This window comes from Peromyscus eremicus, chromosome 9 (assembly GCF_949786415.1).
Source record: "Peromyscus eremicus chromosome 9, PerEre_H2_v1, whole genome shotgun sequence".
Taxonomy (NCBI): domain Eukaryota; kingdom Metazoa; phylum Chordata; class Mammalia; order Rodentia; family Cricetidae; genus Peromyscus; species Peromyscus eremicus.
Window position 1 is genome coordinate 50102758 of NC_081425.1, and position 22200 is coordinate 50124957.

Here is a 22200-nt window from a genome sequence, read left to right on the forward strand (position 1 = left end):
AACGCATTGGATACCCTGGAATTGGGGGTTATGGGTGGTTGTGAGTTTCCATGTGGGTGCTTGGAACCGAACCTGGGTCCTCTGCAAGAGTAAAAAGTGCTCTTAACCACTGAGCCATCTTTTAGCCTTATAAGCATTATTTGTAACAACCACATAACCAGAGAGCTGACATGAGGGACCTGGTTACTCTTTAGCCCTCAGACACTCAGAAGGTTTTTGCTGCCTCCCAGTTATACCCTCCAATAAGAGGATACAGTTCAGATGTCAGGGTTGCACTTACATATGTTTCTTTAGTCTCTTTCTGCCTAAATAGTTTCTTCTTCTTTCATGATTTTCATTGAAAATTGTGGTCAGGTTAACTTGTAGCACACTCTTAACCTGGGGCTTGTCTAAAGTTTCTTCAAATTTAGATTTGGAGTCATTGCAATGAAGCTTGGATTTTCTTAACACATCTTATTATGTGGCACATGTTTTTGATTTGTTCCTTTTTGGATAATTACTTGATTATTACCACTTAGTGGTGTTTCACAGATACCTTCCTGTGGTGATACATTGTGTACCTTAATAAACTTGCCCGAGGATCAGAGGACAGAGACAGCCAATAGATTAGACATGGAGGTCAAGCAGTGGTGGCACACACCTTTAATCTTAGCACTCAGGAGGAAGAGCTCTGTCTGCATCTGTTTGAGTTCAAAGCCACACTGGGCTACATGAAACTGATCCTGTATAGGAGAAAAAAAAAACAAAAAAACAGAGCCAGGCAGTGGTGGCACACAAGCCTTTAATCCCAGAAAGTAATATGGCAGGGCAGAGAAAGGTATATAAGGTGTGAGGAAACAGAAACTCACTCTCTTTAGACTGACGGTTTCGTAGAGGTAAGAACTAGTGGCTGGCTGTTCTGCGTCTCTGATCTTTTTCAGCTTTTACCTCAATATCCGGTACCAGGTTTTTTTTTTTTTTATTAAAAGACCATCTAAGATTCGAACAACACCTTCCTGGTAGAGTTACATTTTCTCACAATGTAATTAAGAAGCATTTGGGGAGAATTTCTTTAAAAATTATGTGGTATCCAGGTCTTTGTTGAGTACACTCTTTATTTATGTATTTCTATGAGCATAGAATGGTGGTTTTCTCTTTTGTTCAGTAGGTGTTAGTTAATATTTACTAACTAATACTGTGGTGTTAGTTAATATTTGTTGCTGTGGCAAAACAGCATGAGTGAAGGTGACTTACAAAAGAGTTTGTTTGTCTACAGTTTCAGAGGCAGAGTCCACAATGGCAGGGGAGGCATGGCAGCAGGCATCTGGAACAGAGGAAAAACGGGAAGTGGAACTGAACTATAAAGTCTTAAAGCCCTTCCTAGTGATGGATTTCCTTCAACAAGGTCCAAAAGTTTCATAACCTCCCCAAATAATGCTGCCAACTAAGGACCAAGTATTCAAATACACAGGCTCATGGGACCATTTTCCATTCAAACCACCACAATCACCTTCATCATTTATTTTTGATACACAGATTAGATGCACAAATCATTTCTAGCCAGTGGGAATACCTTCAAGCTGGCTCACGGCATGGGTCCTCATGCAGTGTCATTATCACTCTTGGAGTGTCTCCTTGCTTTGTGCTACAGTTATATACTACACACTTGCATTATGTTCTCTTACCTTATTCTTGCACTCAGCCATTCTTCAGGGAGTTGTAGTTTATGTAACTGAAAAACAGTATTTGGAAGTCAAGAAATGAACACTAGCATTGCACACTGCCTCAGGGGTATCAATAACTCCAAAATTCCTCAGAGAACAGAGCTAGTGGCATGTACACACACACACACACACACACACACACACACACACACACACACATAAACACACTCTATACCATTGTCTATATAAACGTACTAAAGGCTGAAATTCACACTGCTAGCTAAACCTCAAGTCAATATCATATATTATATTTCCTTCCTTCCTTCCTCTCTTCCTTTCCTCTTCCTTTGTGTGTTATATATAAAGATCATGGATTATTCATCATTTATTTCATTGATCACATTGGATGCACAGAATATGTATGATGTGTACATGTCTGTGCACATGAATGTGCAGGTGAACTTACCACTATGTGTGTAGAGGCCAGAGACTGACTTCAGTTGTCTTTCAATATTGCTTGCTTTCCACTTTACTTTTTTGAGACAAGGTTTCTTGCTGACCTTGGGCTTTTCATTTTGGCTAGACTAGCTGGCCAGCGAACTCTCAGAATCCACCTGTCTCACTGCTCCCTACCTCTGCAGCTCTGGTGTTTTTGTGCCACCACACTCAGCTTTCGCATGAGCATGGGAGATCCAGCCTCAAGTCCTAATGCTTGCACAGCAAGTGCTTCATCCACCAAGTCTTCTCACCAGTCCTATATTCTTCATTCATGTTTTTGTTTGGCATATTATACTTGTACGTATTGTGAGGTACAGAATGACATTTGACTACACATATTAAATATGTAGTACTCAGAGTACTGGCTAACTGGCACCTTGAACACATCATTTGTGTGTGTGTGCTGAGAATACCCCAAATGATCTCCTATAGCTACTTTGAAGTATCCAATGATTTGTTGTCAGCTACATTGATTCAATTATTCTTTAAAACGTCTGCTCTAACTGCATTTCAATGAATCATGACACCCCATGATCTACTCTGCTTCTTTCTTTTTTTTTGCATAATGTAACTTATTTCTTCTTCTAGTGAGGAACTTGGCTTCTACTGCTCATAATAGATGTGTTTATCTCTTCATTCCCCTTGTATATGATTACACCCCAGCCTCATAACTGTTCCTTCAACCCCACCTTATGATTATTTCTCTCTCTCTCTCTCTCTCTCTCTCTCTCTCTCTCTCTCTCTCACTCTCTCCCTCTCTCTCCCCATATATACGTAATCTTAGTCCAGTGTCTCACATTATTTAGTCATGCCTCTCAATAGGTGCTCTGTCAGCAGACTCAAGTTCAACATCTTGCTTTAGCTGGCTCCAACATGTGGACCTACCTGAGCCGACTTTGAGTCTACTCATCACGTGGATCCCTTCTGTTTTCTGCTTGGCCTAGGACCTATCCTGGGTCATCACCTTAAATGAATTTTGTTCTCAATATGCTCAAACTTACAAAACCTATACTGGACATTTCTTTCTCTTTGTTTCATTCTGCTGTCAAATTGAAGTGTTTAAGATGAAAGGTGACTGGGCTTGCCAAGGGTTAATGTTTACCTGGATTTCTATGCTTCTCTCTTGGGCTCTAGAGTAGTGATAAGAACCTTGACTGCAGAAACTTTCTGGTACATGTGCTGATAGAATGAGACAGAGTAAGGGAGAGATCTCCTCCGTATGACCTATGAGTTTTTCCTTCATTTCCTTCTCTCCATTATAAAGAAAAGGATCTAAGATGTTTATGAATTGCTACTATGTAGCAACTAATTGAAGTTTGTTTTCACTTCAAACTCTCTTTACTTTAAACTAATGACCAGGCATTATTGTTATAGCTTTACAGATGAGTAAAATATAAGAACATTTACCTACCATATTCAAATACACTATGAGGCATTCAGAATTAGAACTTGAGACTTCATATGAATTTTACTCTGTCTTATGTGATGGAGGAGACAGAGCATGTCTTAGAGACATAGTCATATGGTTGTGCTTCATAAATGCTCAAATGAATGTTTTGATGATAATGAGATCAGTGTGAAGAAAATGTGAAGTGTGCAGCTTGGAGGAGATGGATTTTTGTGAGACTCCTAACTCAAGCATTTTTGATGAGGGAATACCATTCACCTTTATTCAGGAGATGCAAAGGCATTTATTCCAAGGGAGGAAACTGTTTTGTTCCAAAGTTCAGAAGTATTTTTTTAGACTTTCAGGAGATTAGGAGTTTATCACAAACAAGACTGTCCACTCTATAGGACATTCACTAGATACCTGACCTCTATTCTCATGTCAACTACTTAGCAGTCATTGTGATGTGGGGGACCATTATTTTCTTCTGCTCATAGGTAAGAGCTTAAGGCAGAGAGTTTCAGTAATATGCTATGTTGCAAAACTAGAAAAATAATGACTAAAGGCTAAAATCTTTTGAACCCAGGTTGTCCATTGGCTTGACTGATTTGCAGACTCCTCAGCAGCTGGTAATATCATTTATTACTGAATGCAATTTTTCATGAAGCAGTTGTAATTAAGCCAATAGATGCAAAATCACTTTGCAGTGCATAGACATTTTCATGTTCCATCATCATTGTTTATTGGGTACTTGCTCTTTCCCTGTACCTCTCCCCCTGTAGCTATTTTTGAGACAGGCATATCAACATTAATCCAGAGACTGTAAGATGGAATAAGCAGATATGGAGATGTACTGAATGCCACATGACAAGTGTAATAGTGGAAAGCCTGACTTTAAAATGATAATAATACAGAGAGAGATGACGAAGTGAACTAGCCTTGTAATGGCCTGTAACAATGACTGTGACCAAGGTAAGCAGAAGATGTCACAGGAACAAAAAGGAAGGACATAAAAATGTCCTTTGGATGCCCAACAAATCTCAGTGAGTTCGAGGCCATCCTTGTCTGCATAGTGAGTTCCAAGATAGCCAGGGCTACATAGAGAGACTTTCTTTCTTCTTCTTTTATTTCTTTCTGTCTCTCTGTCTCTGTCTTTATCTAGACCTCCCTCTCTCCCTCCCTCCCTCCCTCCCTCCCTCCCTCCCTCCCTCCTTCCCTCCCTCCCTTCCTTCCTTTCTTTCTCCCTCCCTCCCATCCTTCTTTCCTATTTTTTTTTTTTATGGGAAGAGTGTGAATTCAGTGCCCCCTACCACAAATCATGCAGTGGAGTTTCCCACATTTAGGGAAATCACATCAGGTACATCCAGAGTGCAATGGTTAAGTTTTGCCCTGGGAAAACCACCCTTGTGATCCTGGTACTGCCCCTGCCAGGTAAACATGACTCTGTCTTTAAAAGAAAATAGTGCCCAAGAAGGGGATTGGAGGTCAGTGTCTCAGCAGAGTGTTAGTATCATTGCACATGGTTCAGCTGAGCGAGCTTTCCTGACACTTATGGAGCCCTGAGCTAGGCTAGGAAAGACAAAGGGAGATCCTGGGGCACTTAGCATCTAGCAGTCCTGGTAAGATCCTTACACCCTGGAGTTCAATGGTCAAGAAGGGAAATGATTTTCCCAGAACCAAGCAGGAGTGGCTGCCTGCCTGCAATGAGGATCTAGGAGCAGGCAAGAACACTTTAGTTATTTTTTACTTCCCCCTTCTAGCCTCTTACTAGATCCTTCCATAAGTAAGACCCAAATGAAAGCCAGCTGTCAAAAGGCCTATGTAGATCATCCTATGGGAATCAGCCACCAGGGCACAGTTTAGAGCAGAAGGTTAGAAAATGGATGTGAGGTGAGGGGCAGCTGAGGATTAACATGCTCATCATGGAAGGCTTCCTGGAAGAGTTATATTTGAATTGATATGTTGCTGTGGAATAATCCTTTTGTACACTGTGAAGACCTGCTGCTCTCATTGTTAATAAAAAGCTGATTGGCTGATGGCTAGGCAGGATTTTGGGGGCAGAGAGAATGGTGAGGAGAAGAAGGGTAGAGTCAGAGGAGACACCAAGAGATGCAGAGCAAGTAGGATGGGATGTACGTACATGAGGTAAACGAGCCTTGGGGCAGTGTATAGATTATTAGAAATGGGTTAATTTAACTTATAAGAGCTAGCTAAAAACAAGCTTACACTATTGGATGAGCATTTGTAATTAATATTAAGTCTCTATGTGATTATTTGGGGAGTGGCTGGTGAGACAGAGAAGTCTGCCTACATTATGTCTTCTGGATATGAGTGGAAGGGAAGAAGAAGAGAGGCCAGGCAGGCAGAGTGTTTCCTGTTTAAAAGCACAGCTGACACGGGAAACCACAACCTATTTGTTCATGATCAATGGGCTGTGAACTGTGGAGAAGGAGGGAAATAGAGACTATTGCAGCTCGTCTGTATCTTCTCACCAGCCTTCTTCCTCAGCTTGACAATTATATAAATGGATACACGTTCGGGAAACAAAGCCTGGGGGCTGGGGAAGAGGTGCAGTGGGTAACATGCTTTCTGTGAGAGCATGAGTACCTGAGTCTGGGTCTCTGGCACCTCTGTAAGAAGCTGGCCGTGGTGCACGCCTGCACTCCTGGTGCCTCAGGGCTGAGGGAGAGACAGACAGATGCTGCAGACTCTCTAGTCAGCCAAGCTAGCCAAAAATTAAATACATAAGCCTCAAGTTTGGGGAGATACCCAATCTCAAAAGACAAGCTAGAAAGCAAAAGAGAGAGACTCCTGGCATCAAACTTTGGCCTACACACACACACACACACACACACACACACACACACACACACACACACGCGCGCGCACACACACCAGACTTACTATTGTGTTTATTACTTTTGTTAAGGAGGGAACATTTTATAATTGCATTCATTGCTTTTGTTAAGGAGGGAACATTTTATTCTGTGCTCGTGGTTTTGGAAGGGTTTAGTTCATTGTGGCAAAGAATGCATGACTTAGCTTCTTAGTTCATGGCAGTGGGAATATGTAGGAGAGGCCTTTCGTGTCATGGGAGACAAGAAAGAAAGCAAGGGGGGAAAGAAGGGCCAGGCATCACCTAGAAAGGGCCACCCTTAGTGAACTAATTCTATAGGCTAGGCTTTGCCTCCTGAAGTTCCACTGATTCCCAAAATAGTTCTACAAGGTCAGGGTCAAGCATTCAAAGCGTAGACCTGCTGGGGACAGTTTAGATTCAAACTACAACACTGCTTGAGGTGATCTCCAGAGACATGGGTCCTGGGTCAGGTTGTTGACTTTCTAAGAGACAACATGTTGGGGTTCAACCTATAATCCAAAAACTCACTCAGTTCTCCCTCATATGCCAACATGTACAGTCATGCTTACTAGTCTGCAGTCTGAGTCAGTGGAGGACACAACCATGAACTATTATGAACTGGCTAGTCTATTAACAACAAACATGTTACTCTTGTTCTGGAAACTGAGCAGCCCCTCATCAAGGAAACAGCTTACTGGGTGTCTGGAGAAAATATGGTCTCTGCTTCACATGTTTCGTTCTTCTAGGTCCTCACATGGTAGAAGGACCAGGGAGCTCTTTAGAGTCTCATTATGTATAAGGGCAGAAATCCCATTTATGAGGGTCCCACTTTCATGACCCAATCACACCCTACAGGCCCCGTTTTTTAACACTGTCAAGCCAGGGTTTAGGATTTCAACCTACGAAGTCTGGGAGGGTACATATCCATCATGCCCTTCACCTCTGATCTAGGTTCTTGAGTTATAGTTGCCTCAGGACAATGTTGTACAAAGTCAAGGTCTTCTGAGAAGGTCAAACTCAACTTATAAGAGTTACTTTGAGCACAAGGATTCCATAACCTTGCCTGGGCATGGTGGCACACACCTGTAATCCTAGCTAGGGAAGCAGAGGCAGGTGCATCTCTGTGAGTTTGAGACCATCCTGGTCTACTTAGTGAGCTCCAGGTCAGCAAATGCTACACAGTGAAACCCTGTCTCAACAGATCCCAAATCAAACCAAACTCAAACAAAAATGAACATAGTTTTGTATAGTTTTACTATAAAATGCATTAGAAAATTTCTCCCTTATAAACACCAACTGTAGTTCTACCATTCCACTTCCATGGTGAGATCTAACACAGGTCACAGCTAGTGCAGGGTGTATATTGCCCAGCAGAGAAATAACAATTGCTTTTTTTTTTCTACCTGTCCCTCTATTCCAGTGGTTCTCAACCTGTGGGTCATGACCCCTCTGGGGGTGGGTGTCAATGTAGCTAGAGTTTTCCTGCCTGGCCCACAGTCAGGACAAATCTCTGACATCCACCAGTCCCATAGCCGCTCAGACCCAACCAAGTAAACACAGAGACTTATATTGCTTACAAACTGTATGGCCATTCCAGGCTTCTTACTAACTGTTCTTATAGCTTAAATTAATCCATTTCCATAAATCTATACCTTGCCACGTGGCTCATGGCTTACCTGCATCTTCACATGCTGCTTGTCATGGTGACGGCTGGCAGTGTCTCCCTCCATCTTCCTGTTTTCTCTGTTCTCTCTGTTAGTCCCGCCTATACTTCCTGCCTGGCCACTGGCCAATTAGTGTTTTATTTATTGACCAATCAGAGCAATTTGACATACAGACCATCCCACAGCACTTCCCCTTTTCTTTTCTTTTTCTTTTTCTTTCTTCCTTCCTTCCTTTCTTTCTTTCTTTCTTTCTTTCTTTCTTTCTTTCTTTCTTTCTTTTTTTTTTTTTTAAAGAGGAAGTTTTTAACTTTTACACATCTCCAAAGTCAGCTTGGTATATTTGGGAATTTGGGCATAGCTTCTCTTACTACTTCCTGCTGGAGGGGGGCACTGTATCTTATGGGGACACAAAGAAAATTTTAAGATTATGGAGTAGTTCGTGAGGATGTATCGTCTGAGCTAATTGCCTTGAAACGGTTCTGGATGTTGGATCATCTGGGCCATGGTGTCATTGGAGACCTTTCAGGGGGTCTTGGCTGGTCAAACATGATGTATCTTAATCTGGAACAAATCCATAGCCTCTGGCTTTCTGTGGAAACAAAAGCAGAGCCTCCTTTCCAAAGCAACATATCCTTATATCCAAATTTTGAAGTCAAGGTACCTTTAAAATATACATTTTGGCATAACTCAACAGCTTTTGCAATCAAATGTTTTTCTTCAGTTACGAATATCAAAGAGAACATAATCCAGATTCTCTGTGTGGTAGCCATTTTTACGCGGCTTATTTTTTATATTACCTTGAACCTACTGCTTTAAACTTCAGCATTCTAAGACTGAAATGGCACTGTGGCTGCTGGCTCCATCCACTTTAGCCTCCCAACATGGTGGTGGTACGTTTTCCGCCAGCTCTGGGAGCCATCAACTCTCAGAAATAGTGGGTCTATGCTTCTATCAAAGCAGCGTGTAGCCCAGAAACCTCTTTTTGTTTTGTACTAGCAAAGGCTAAATCCATGACACAGCTTAATGTGCCACTTGCAGAGGCCTCAATCGCGCCATAGCCATACTGCAGGTCGAGCATGCACACGAGGAACCCGCCATACTAGGTAGTAGCTCAAACACGCAGGCTGCCGCTAACTTGAAAGAGACAACTAGGAACTGTTTTTAGCTCTGTTTTAGAATCTTTTTACTCAGGTTTTAGGTGGAAACTCTTGCCAACACGTTGGGCACCATTTGTAGCTAGAGTTTTCCTGCCTGGCCCACAGTCAGGACAACTCTCTGACACCCACCAGTCCCATAGCCGCTCAGACCCAACCAAGTAAACACAAAGACTTATATTGCTTACAAACTGTATGGCCATTCCAGGCTTCTTACTAACTGTTCTTATAGCTTAAATTGATCCATTTCCATAAATCTATACCTTGCCACGTGGCTCGTGGCTTACCTGCATCTTCACATGCTGCTTGTCATGTGGCAGCTGGCAGTGTCTCCCTCCGCCTTCCTGTTTTCTCTGTTCTCCTCTCTGTTAGTCCCGCCTATACTTCCTGCCTGGCCACTGGCCAATCAGTGTTTTATTTATTGACCAATCAGAGCAATTTGACATACAGTCCATCCCACAGCAGTCAAATGACCCTTTCACAACGGTCACCTAAGACCTTCAGAAAATGCAGATATTTATATTATGATTCATAACAGTAGCACAATCACAGTTATGAAGAAGCAATAAAAATAATTTTGTGGTTTGGGGTCACCACAACATGAAGAACTGTATTAAATGGTTGCAGCATTAGGAAGGTTGAGAACCACTGCTCTATCCATTCTGAGCCTGCTACACTAGTGGTCTTTCTTGACTACTTTCTTTCTGCTGCTTGACTTTCTAGAGTCATTAATGACTTTTCAATTACCACTAACAATTTCAAGTGCATTGCATATATTAATCATGTAACCATCACAGCAGCCCTTTAAGAAAAGATACTTTCACTATTACCAGTATGCAATTAAGGAAAACCATGCATACAGTCCTCCAGATGTCTTATCCTTAGGAAATGAAGAGCCAGCATTCAATATCGTTCTGACCCAGAACACCCACTGTTCACATTTTACACTGCTGTCTTGCACTGTTTCCCACACAAAGCCACTTCACTAATCTGCTTTCCTTCCTTCTAGAATTTTCCTTCCATATAAGATCACTTCATTTTTTTTCTTACTGAGCCCTTCTGTCTTAGGGCATCATTTCTGAAGCCCAGATACTTCTTGAATCTCATTGTTCTGAGCTCTGACTTTGTTATTGGTAGAAGTCTTCCTGCAGCCCCAGTTCCAGCTGCCACCAGGCTCATACGACATTCTTGTTATTGATCTTTTCTGAGTGCTTTCCTCTATCCTTTCTGAACCCGCAACACTGATGGATTGTTGTTGGGTTGGTTAGGGGTCCCTACCCAGAAGTCCTACCCCTAATTCAAGGGAAGGAGTATAGACAAAGTGCCCCAAGATCAGGATCTTCTGATCTTTCCTTCACTTTCTTTTCCAATTGTTTGGGACCTTTGACACCAGCATATACCATTAAATTTGGTGGTCACCACCCTGTTTGTTCAGAACCGTTTAGGTGATGCCTGCTTATCTACTACTATAGGTAGTGGTATCCTTTCTCGTGTGTAATTACACCTAAGTAGAGAGGATAACTTCCGTGTTCATTCTTCCTGTAAGATTATCTGCATAAAATAAGACTCCTGTGAAAAGTGTGGGAGGACCCAACATTTCTGACAATAGAACTGTGGATTGGAAATTGGTGCCTACAAGAAGTGTGTATGGGCCTGGCTGTTCTCACAACACAGAGTGAAGGCAATAGCTTTCATCTCTCCATGAAAAACCAGCTCTAGCTAGTGTTACTAAAGACTAACTCGACTGATAATGACATAGCTATGAATATCCTTTGTTTTCATTATTGTTGTTGCTATCACCACATAACTGACAACTTAAGGCAGGAAGAGTTCATTTTGGTTCCCAGTTTGAGGTGCCGCAGCCATCATGGAGGGAAATCTCAAGGCAACAGGCAGTCGCACAGTGGTAAGAGTATGCAGCTGGGCTCTTTAAACAGAGGCCAGACAGGAAATGGGAATAGGCTGTGAACCCCCAAGGCTGGTCTCCAGTTACCCATTTCCTCCAGCAAAACTCCACCTCCAAAATGTTCCACAACCTTCCAAACAGCACCAACTCTTGAAACATATGAACCCCCAGGGGACACTGCCCATTCAAACATCCTGGGACTTGCTTGTAAATTAATAAAGTTACAGTACTGGAACAACTAACCCCTCACTGGTGGAAACACCTTCTCTTGGTAGAGAAAGAATAACAGATGCAGCTCTAGCCTCCCTGAAGCTGTCCAACCTTTTCTCTCTTCATGTGAAAGACCAATGCAAGGCATCCTTTCCACTCAGCTGTGCAGCTACTTTGGGCTGGACCATGAAAGGCCCCAGGATGAGGCTCAGAGGAAGGGATCCCTTGACTTAGCAGAGCTGGGAGCTGTGTCATGTGGCTCTGCAGCTGCAGTTGGCTCTTGGATGAAATTCCCCAACCTTGCACCTCACAAAGAGCTCACTCCCAGGCCTGCCCAGCAATCCAGGGCAAAGCCTTGGGGGTGCAAGGCCAGGGCACAGAAAAAAGAAGGTCCTGCTGGATAAGTGTTATAGAAATGTGTGTCAGAGAGGAATCTCTTGGCTTGGTTTGCTGACTTTTCTCCCAGAAGATCTTAAAAAAAAAAAAAAAGTAAGTAATTCTTGGAATTTCCCATTACTGGGTCTTATAGGTGAATGGACTGGAAGGAACAGTGAATAAAAACTGTGAGCCATACATCATCTCAAGTTTCTGTGAGAGAAAGCGGAAAAAAAAAAAAGCAACAACTTCTCTCTGAAGTGATTTTAAAGGTCAAATGTCCTCGGTGTATTGGCTTTGTCCCTGATGATTATAAATATAGAATGTTGTTTTGAGGGATGAGAGATGGGCACAGCCAATAGGCATTTTGGAATCATGAGAGTCAATGAAAAGAATATTGCCTAAGGGCTGGGGAGGAGATGGAAGAACAGAAGCAGAGATAAGAAAGTTGCTGCAAGGTAGCCTGAAGGAGAAAGAAGCAGAAACAGATAACCTGGGCAAACAGGAGAGCAGACGGTAGAGACAGAAAAAAGGAGGATGAATGCATATATGTTGAGCATGGCTGGGGGCTGACTTGACCTGGGGCAGAGAGGCTGAGCCCCAGAAGGGTTGCAAGGAATACCTGGGATTTGTCATGAAGACACTGGCATTGACCTCTGGTCCACTACCCTGTCTAGCCCCTCAGGAGTCCTAGCCTTGTGAGATAATACAAAGGCAGAGAGGACGAGCTATTATGTAGTTGATGGGTGGCTGGCTGAGTGCTCCTAAGGATTGTGTTTGAATTTTCTTTCAAAGAGTCTTTCCACAGGGAACCTCTTTACGTTTGAATCTTTGCCAACCAGTGCTGGACCAGGGAGTTCTCAGAGCAGCCCAGGCATAGCAGATAGGAAATTTTTAAGCATACAGAGGACACTGGAAAAGCTGTTCAAACTCAAGTGACTTTGAATGTGATACCCTGATTATCTACTAGAGGGAATTATAAGAAGTAAATGGCAAGGCATATAGGGGAGTTTGGAATGGGGAATCTTCCAAAAGCCCCATTAAGCCTGAGAGGGCTTATTAGTGATGCTACCGAATGCTTGGCTTCAAAGCTACATTTAACCCGGCTTCTTTCCCTCTTCTTCTGAGTTTTCTGTTGAGCCCTGGAGGGGCGGGGGAGGGATTTCATAGCAGGATAGAGTTGTATTTGCTAATTCCTGAGGATTAGCAGAAAGCGTATTAATGAGATCTCTATCAGGGCCTGCTGTGGTTGTAGGGAGCCTGGTTTGGATTCCATTGCCCTTTTTGATATTTCTTGAGACTCGTGATTCTATTCAATTAAAAAATATATATGCATATATACGGTATCTACTCTAGGGCCAGGATGGGCTTAACATGTTATACTCAAGACATGGTTTAGAGAGGCAGAGTTAAATGAAAAAGTCTGTTTAGATTGCACTACCCTCAGAGATAAAGAGGGCTGGCTTTTGGCCCTGCTGTCTATATAGAGAATCCAGAGCCCAGATAGGATATTCAAAGAGTTCTGGTTCTCATTTCTACTGTTTTGACCTCTCTGACTTTCCACACCCTTCTGAAACATGCATACATGCATGTGTGGACATACCTGCACACATATGAGGGGTAGGGAGAGAACACCCTTAGTGTACATGAAGGAAAGGTTTCAAGAGCCCTTGTGAGTATCAAAGCCTTCAAAAGTCCTAGTTCCTTGATGGAATTGCCTAGTGTTGGCATACAGTCTACACACATCTTCCCATAGCCTTCAAATCATCTCTAAATTATTTATAATTCCTAATACAATGTAAATACTGTAAAACAATTGTTGCATTGTTTAGGGAATAATTACCAGAAAGAAGTCTACATGTTTATCACAGGTACAGTTTTCTTCCAGATACGTTTAGCCCACAGTTGGTTAAGTCCGCAGAAGCAGAACTAGTGTTATAGCACAAACTCCATACAGTGTTTCGAACTGTGTATATGATGACCATCTCGTTACAGTTTAGCTGTCTTAGTTTGTGTGTATGAGTAAAGTCTGATGTTTAAAAATGTCTAACAATACATTTCTCAGAATGTATCAATCCCATTATTAAGCTCACATACACACACACACACACACACACATACACACACACAGAAAGAGAAAGAGAGAGAGAGAGAGAGAGAGAGAGAGAGAGAGAGAGAGAGAGAAAGAGAGAGATTAGGTTGAGCAGATACATCAAGACATATACTTGTTCTAGGACCCCAGAGCTTAGAGTCAGGTGCTAGTATGTAAATTGTCACCGTTTATTGGTTAGTGTAGAATTTCTCTCTCAGAATCACAGGAGACCAGTATTGACATGCTAGTTATGAGCTGAGGGTGCTCCCTCACTCATGTCAGACACAAGTTCAGTGCGCTGGTCTACCAATGATTTCACCATGCACAGATTGAGTCACTTGAATGTTTCCACATGTTGGTTCAGCCTTTCATATTTTGCCCATAGTTATAACTGTAGGTTATAGGACCCAAGAGCAATGAGATGTGAGCCAGATGGAAAGAAGCTTAACTGGAGGCATTCATATTACAATTTTAATATGCTTAGACAACATGTCCAAATCAGAAATAAATAATAAATAGGAGCTTGGCTGTGACCCTGAGTAAGAGTGACCTCTGTGTGGGGATCTGGGAGGTGATGAAATACTGTGACTATTTGGACCAGGCATGAAAGTTAGCCTTTGGGAAGAACTAGGGCCACCATTTTGGGATGGGTGTTACATTTGTAGGAATGAGATGTGGTCTGTGAAGACTAGGGGAACAGGATAGTGTTCCATCTTGAGAAAGCACGGCAGTGGGTCCTTCAAAATAAGAGAAAACGCAGGGCTAGCAATTACTGAGATTAAGTACCTGGTGCAATTTCCAGTCTTAATCTTTATAATTATTGATAAATAATTGGGCTAAACCACAGTCATGGGGTTTCAAAAACCTCCCCTAGAGTGGAACTACCTAGATTTGAAGGCTGCATTAGCTACTAGCCTGGGGCTTGGTGTCTGGGAAGGACAATGACTATGTTGCTTCCCCTGAAGATTTAAGTCCAGAGAGTCCTGCTACTGTCCACTGTCCTTCAGTTTAGTGTACTTTATATGACTCAAGGAAGAAGATGAGCCTTGAAATCAGTGGCTCCTTGATGTAGCTGAAGTTTTCCTGTGTCCCACCTGGTCCACAGCTGCTCAGACCCAAGTAAACACACAGAGACTTATTTTAATTAAAACTGCTCAGCCATTAGCTCAGGCTTACTACTGACTAGCTCTTACACTTAAACTCAGCCCACTTCTGTTCATGTACATGTTGCCACATATTCCATGGCTTTACCTGTGTGCCATTACATGCTTCTTCCTGTACAGCAGGCTGGCATCTTCTGACCCAGCCTTCCTCTTCCCAGAATTCTCCTTGTCTGTTTATCCTGCCTATACTTCCTGCTGGCTACTGGTTGATCAGCATTTTATTTATCAACCAAATCAGAGCAACACACATTCACAGAGTACAGAATGACATTCCACAACACCTTGAGATCTTGTCTGATGTTTCAGTTGACCTGTCTAATAATCAAGTACTTGACTATGAATGAACAGAGGTCTAAAGAATGCTTTGCTATCTGTAAGCATTCCCTCCCTCCACGTGTAAGTTGTCCTCACTTCTCTTAATCTCTCTTCCTCCCTTTTAGGGCATGCTTTAGGTTTGGGATCTAGGGAGGATCTCCCCAGGGCCCCCTCTCTTCAGCTCCTGACCTTCTTCAGTTAGACAGATCAGTGGAGTACTTGGCCCTCAGCACTAACTCATATGTGAGCCCTTTGATTTCCTGTTTCCTTTAATGTTTTCAAAGATCCAGAAGATTTCCTTCCCCTTTTGAATATGGCTCTGATGCTAGCAAAGAATAGCAAAGCATACAGAAGTTAGGACACATCAGACCCCAGCTGGCCTGAAGAGCAGATTCCATAAGAACATTAGAAAGTCTCCAGCTATTTTGGAGACTTTCGAGTCAGTGACAGGCTAGGGCTATTCTGAAAATTCCTTGAGAGTATGGATTGAGGTGACACAACTTCTTAAGAAAAATGCAGTGAAAGGAACTTGAGATAGCTGTGCATAGCTCCCACCTCATTGGGTGTCAACACTTGAGTGTCATTAGCAAGTCCTCTGCGTGCCAGGAGAGAGTAGAAGCAGGTCACTGGGGGTTGAATGAGCCTTTGAGCTGGGTGCCAGGGTCATTTTGAGCATCTTGGAATGAGATGGGTACCACGTGGTAGCTTGAGAAGACCTTGTGTTTGAGCTGGGTACTGGGTCGTTTTAAGCATCTTGGAATGAGCTGGGTACCACATGACAGCCTGAGAAGATCTTGTGTCTAGCTCTTTTGAGAGCTGGTGCATTCTCCCCAGTCACACATGATAGACATGAAAAAGCTATCCTTGAACACAGGATCAGTGCTGAGGCTAGTTTTGTACTCTCTTCATGCTTTCTGAAGATCTAGGAACTCCACGTGTTCCCGCTATATAGGTCTTTAATCTCGATATAAAGTGATAGCTCAGTCGACATCAGTATCCCCATTAAAATATATTATTCTTCAGTCCCTTCCTGTGTTAGCCTTTGGAAATACCAGTGTCTCCTACAAACCTTTGGCTAAAACTATAATATAACAAAGATAAATATTTTGCATGATTTATGCTTACTAAAAGAAGTATAAACAACCCTCCCAAAAAAACCCCAAAACCAAACAAACCTGAAAATGAAAAAAAGAAACACACATGGTATGCTTAGGCTGCAACATGGCATTTTATTTACATAGAATATACATAAGAGGAGAGGCCACCTTAGTGATATTTAAAATCTATAGTCTTCAATACTCAATCTAAGTGCAAAGAAGCAGGTACAACCCCCACCCTACCCCCACCCTGGACTCTGCTCTCTGCTGCCACCAAAAGTAAAAGCAGGGTGGGCCCCAGCAAAAGGCAGTTTGTCTGCCCAGGTGGATAGGTTTCCCTCTCTAGGGCCTCATTGCCTAGAGCTCTGTGCTGCTAATGAATCCACAGGAGAGCTTTGGAAGTGAAGTTCAGAGAGGTCAGGGAGAGTTGAGAGCTCCAGGGAAGGATGTGGGAGTAGAGGGGAGTGCAGAGGAGTTTGCTTGCTGATGTCTCCGGCCAGAGCTTTCCTAAACATGAAGTGGGGCAGGAGAAGGGTCACAAGGGCTTAGAGAAGGTGCCCCTCAGTATCCATCACATATGGTTGGAAAGGGTGTCTTCCCTTCCCTTCCTCCTCTCCTCACAAATTCCAAGCTGCCTGACAAATTCCTACTGTTTCCTCTCCACTGATATTTTATCTAAGTGCCTCTTCAATCCATTTGTTTTGTGACCGAAGAGACAAAAAAAAAAATCTTTAGAAAAGTTCAATAACTTCATAAATTTCCATCTATAGAGAAAGCAATGTATGAAGAGCCTTTCCAATTGTGCTTGTAAAACATTTCTCTGTACTGTTGCTTATCCATTTCACTTTGTGGTCCCAGAAACATGTCATCAGCAATTGTTTCCTGGCTCTGGACACCTCCCACTCTCTCCACTCAAAAAGATCTTGTGCATGTTTTCATTGCAGACACACAGCTCTTTGCACTATATTGGATATAAATATTTTTTTGAAGATAGACTGTCTCACTCCAGTACATTGTAGGGTGGTATTGAAAATTGGCATGAGGATTCTCTGAAAGCAATTTACCTGACCATGAAGAGCCTTAAAACATTCATTGGAACTCTGCACATTAATGATTCTGTTTCTTAGCATCTATGCAAAGGAATCATCTATGCACCACAAATTCACATAAAGATATTTGTTATGCTGTTATATACATTAAAATAACTGTAAAAAACTTAAATATCCAACAAGTGGAGCTTGTTTGTAAAGACTGGTAAACCCACTGAACAAGGAACAAATTATGTAGCAAGCCAAATGGTGCTGGAGAAGACGGCAACATAAAAATGTAAAAAAAAAAAAAAAAGTGGTGGCATCATTTAATCTACACTAGTCCAGGTGTACAGTTGCTTATCACATATGTATATGGCTATATAAAATATGAATATTATAACAAAGATGGGAGGGGCTGTACTACTTTGTTAATGGTGATTGGGTTTAGATGCTTATGTAAGGAGTGGTCTCTATATTTTTTCTTTCTATTCTTTGTTTTTTTTTCCCAAAGCTTTATAATGGCTATAGCTACATTCAATTAAAAAAAACCCCAACAATCAAATTCATACATTTCTCAGTGTGGTGAGAACTCTTTTTCAGGCTTATAGTGAACAGATTTTTATAGTGTATGCTTAAAAGAGAGTTGGCTTGGAGTTGTAGAGATGAGTCCAAGTCCTGACTTTTAACAATGAATGGTATGACATTAAGTCACTTTTTTTTAAAAACTTCTGTTTTGTTCTGTCCCATGTATAAAATGAAAACTTTGTTCTAGAAGTACCCAGGAGTACTTTAATTTTCTGTGATGTAGAAACTGAACAGATAGAGCCTGGAGATTGTAACTAATGTGAGATTTAGTTAGAAGAGCTCCTGTAAATTCAGTGATTTGATGTTTCCTGGTGCTAATCATGCTATTTTTTTATACCATGACCTTGCATTTTCATATTGGTGATAGATTACTTAAAATGTGTGTGTGTGTGTGTGTGTGTGCGTGTGCGTGTGCGTGTGCGTGTGCGTGTGTGTGTGTGTGTGTGTGTGTGTGTGGCATGTGCATACACGAACATTTGATAGCCAAAGGATGGCTTTGAATATCATTCCTCAGGATCCATCTACCTTGCTTTTGTAAGACAGGGACTCTTATTGGCTTGGAGCTCAACAAATACATTAGGTTTTGTGAGTGAGACCCAGGGATCTAACTGTTTCCATCTCCCCAGAAGGGTATTATCAGCATGTGTTACCATGCCTGGCTTTTGTTACATGGGTTCTTGGGATCAAAGTCAGGTCCTCAGGCTTATGTAGTAAGTACTTTAATAACTGAGCTCTCTTACCAGTCCAGTAATGGACTTTTATGGTAATCAAAACTTCACCACTACACACACACACACACACACACACACACACACACACTCATGCCCTCAACCTTTACACTTTCAACAAACGTTTCTTTAGCACAGCACTCAGGGTTGGGATACCAATTGGACTTTCCCATATGGTTATGGAACTGAGGTCTTCTAGTTACCCTTATCTGCAATTGAGTTCCTCTAGATTACACACAGGGAGGTTAAAAACACATGCTTGAAGTTACAAGAGGATACAAAACCAGAATCCACCATTGCATGCTGAGAAGTCTTTGAAAACCCAGATCCTACACAATTCTAATGAAGGTAAAGCCAAAATAGGCTGAAACAATCCAGGTCCAACATATCTGAGGACTGGGAGGCAGAAGATCTCATGTTAACATATTCAAGCATTGCCAGACATCCAATGGGACCTGGATTTAATGCTGTGGTCATGAATCACTCTTTGTATGTGCTCTCTAGAAGTCAATATTACTATTCCTTTTGACAGTTGTAGAAACTGGAATCCCAGAAGCAGTGTAGTACTGAGGAAAGCAGAGCTGGACCAGTAACCCCTCCTTATTAACTAGGCCAGTTCAGGTTTTGCCCTTAGACAGTGGTCAGTAAGAACTCATGGCACAGAGGGAAGATGTGGGGCTTCCAAAAAAGGACCCGCTCTCTCACTACAGAATCCATCAATCTTTCCATCCTGTGAGTACCAGACTTTCAGTCTCCCACCCTGCCTCAAAAATATGTTTTATGTTGTCTGTAATAGAGGACTCGTGTCTTATTGATCCTGGACTGCATGCTGGCCCTGCAGCATTCAGACTCAGATGAGAAAGAGAAGAAATCAATTCACATCCCTGGGTGCAATGCTGTTTCCAAGTTTACTGGATTATCCCACCCCCTCTCTTTAAACTGTAGAAGCGCTGCCTGGTATCTTTACTTTGAATAAGGGCCATGTGGTCACAGCAGCACTTCTGGGGGTTGGCAGCTGTGTCACTCAACAAGGAAGCAAGTTCCATCTTCTCTCCTTCATCACATAGCATCGGAGGCCTATAGCCAACTGGATCGAAAATAGTCATGTCATCGGGAAGGGGGTGTAATTGATGCCAATGGCATACCTTCTGTTCAAATTGTCTTCTGGTTTAAATGCTCCTTCCAGGTGCTAGAACCTCCATGCCTAGATTTTCATGACATCACTGATTCAGAAAGAATTTCTTTGGCTCTCATCTGGTGTTCATCACTGTGTGCAGTGCATTGTGCAGATTTACAAGCCAAAGCCGGGGCTTTCGTGGAACCACATATAAAATAATTAGAAATTGCTACAAAATGTGTGGTTTCCTAAAAATGAAGTAGTTATCGACATAGAATTTTCTAGAAGGTCAGAAAGAGATAGTTCAATGAAAGATGGAATAAAGAGAATAGACTAGGCCAGGTTTGCACTTTGATGTCTAGCATTTGGAGAGAGAATGGAAAAAGTGATGTTAGTTCCTAAATTTCTTTACACAGTTCATGGTTTTCATTTACAGATACTTCAAGTTCAGCTTTGATACTTACTTATTATTCTAAACAGTAGAGGTATGTTTGGTCATTTATAGAGCACCTGTCTGGACCAGGCACAGATACAGAAGTTAATGAGGCACATCCCTTGGTGTAGGGAGATGTTGTAGCAATACCAGAAGAAGGAAACCATGCCCTGTGCTTTGGTTATTGATGACTGCATCTAACTTCTTCTATAATCAGTGAACACAAAAAGTACAGATGAGACCAAAGGGTCACAATGAAACTCTTTAATGTTTATAATTAATATATGATAAAATACAATAAACATGCAACTATGAACAGATGAATGACTGTTTTTTTTTTGGGGGGGGGGAGAATTGAATCCTCTATGAAGAGGAGAGGACATTGCACCTTGGGTTTGAAAGACACATCACCATCCAAAGTGCGGAAAAATCATTCCAGCAGAAGAACTATGCCAAGCCAGAGAGTTTGGTGAAAGCACTTGGTAGGATGGAGGAGCAGGAATCAGCATGTACAGCAGGGCTTAGAAGAGGTTGGAAGGTGCTGGCTAAATACAAGTCTAGAAATTAGTACACAGAACATTTACCAGTTGAATCAATATCAGAAAAGGAGGGGCTTTATTTAAATAAGAGCTGGTGAGGGCTGGTAAGCATCTGGGCCAGGAGAAGCCTAGTGGAGATGGAGACTAGTGGACACATTAAACTCATGTTTAGGAGGCTAATCATCATTCTTTGAAGATTAATTAGACTGCATTGTGCAGGCTCTTGGTTCTTTGCCCAGATTCCCCTGAGTTGGCAGGTGCATCCACTTCCTGATGATGGGAGTATTAGTCACTAAGTCCTCATAGTGACCTCCTTTCTGGAAGGCTGTTCTATTTAACATATCATTCTACCTTCCCCACTGGAGTCTGACTGGCATGGAAGGACAAAGGATGACTTCCTGGCAGGAAGGGTTGGCATACCAGTGCTGTCTATAGTCCAAGCTCCCCGTGGGACCAGAGTGAAGCTGTTCTCCAGCTCAGGCTGCAGCTTTGCTCATCTACATCCTTTTCACTCTTTCTTATTATCTTCTCTTTCCCAAGAGCGTTTTACAGAACTCTCATCTCAGGCTCCACTTTTAGGTAGTCCAGCTTCAGATAGGACTGAGGAAGAAGTGATAGATGCAATATGATCTCTGGGTTTTCTTTCAGGCAAAGCTTGCTGGAGATGCAGAACACTGAGTGTATAAGAATTATGGATTGGGGATTTTTTCTTTTTCAAAGAACAGGTAGAACATCTGGGAGGTCCTGGTGAATCTGCAGATCCATAGCCTAGGGAGAAAAATCTGAGCATCACTACAACATTTGACTACATGATATTTGTATTGTTTGTTTTGCGTTACTATGACAACATTCTGAGGTTAGATACTGTAAAAGAAAGTTTCATGTTTCAGAGAGTAAAAGTGTAAGATTAGGGTACCATGCATTCTACTTTTGGTGAGGCAACCTCTATTCATACCCAGACAAGGCAGAAGACTTTGTGATGGAAACAAGTATGAGAAGGAGATTACATGACAAGCAGAGAAATGAGAGAGAAGTCCAGGGGTCAGGCTCACTCTTTATGACTACCCACTCACCTAGAAACTAAATATCTTCCTGCAAGAACTATGTTGGTTTTCTCCCAGGGTCATGCACTCAATGATCTAGTTCTCTCCTATTAGTCTCCACCTCTTAAAGGATCCATTAACATTGCCACAATGGGGACCAAGCTTCACAAACAAGGACTTTTTGTTGGATAAACCACAATCAAACCATATCAACATCAAACCTCTGAGGTTGCCTAGGAGGAAGGCATAGCGTATGAAAAATAAAGACAGCTCAGGATGGACTCTGAGGAATGTGAGCAGAACATGGCACGTTCTTAGTTTATCACCTTCAGTTAAGTTGTGTTTTTATTTCATGGCATTGTT

At 42.1% G+C, this 22200-nt stretch overlaps 1 non-coding gene across 1 annotated transcript; it reads right to left on the minus strand.

The window, feature by feature from the left end:
• Window positions 1–4807: 4807 nt before the first annotated feature.
• Window positions 4808–4967, minus strand: LOC131920226 (U1 spliceosomal RNA). Its single transcript, XR_009381572.1, has one exon. It is a non-coding gene; the product is annotated as a U1 spliceosomal RNA (small nuclear RNA).
• Between the last annotated feature and the right edge of the window lie 17233 nt (window positions 4968–22200).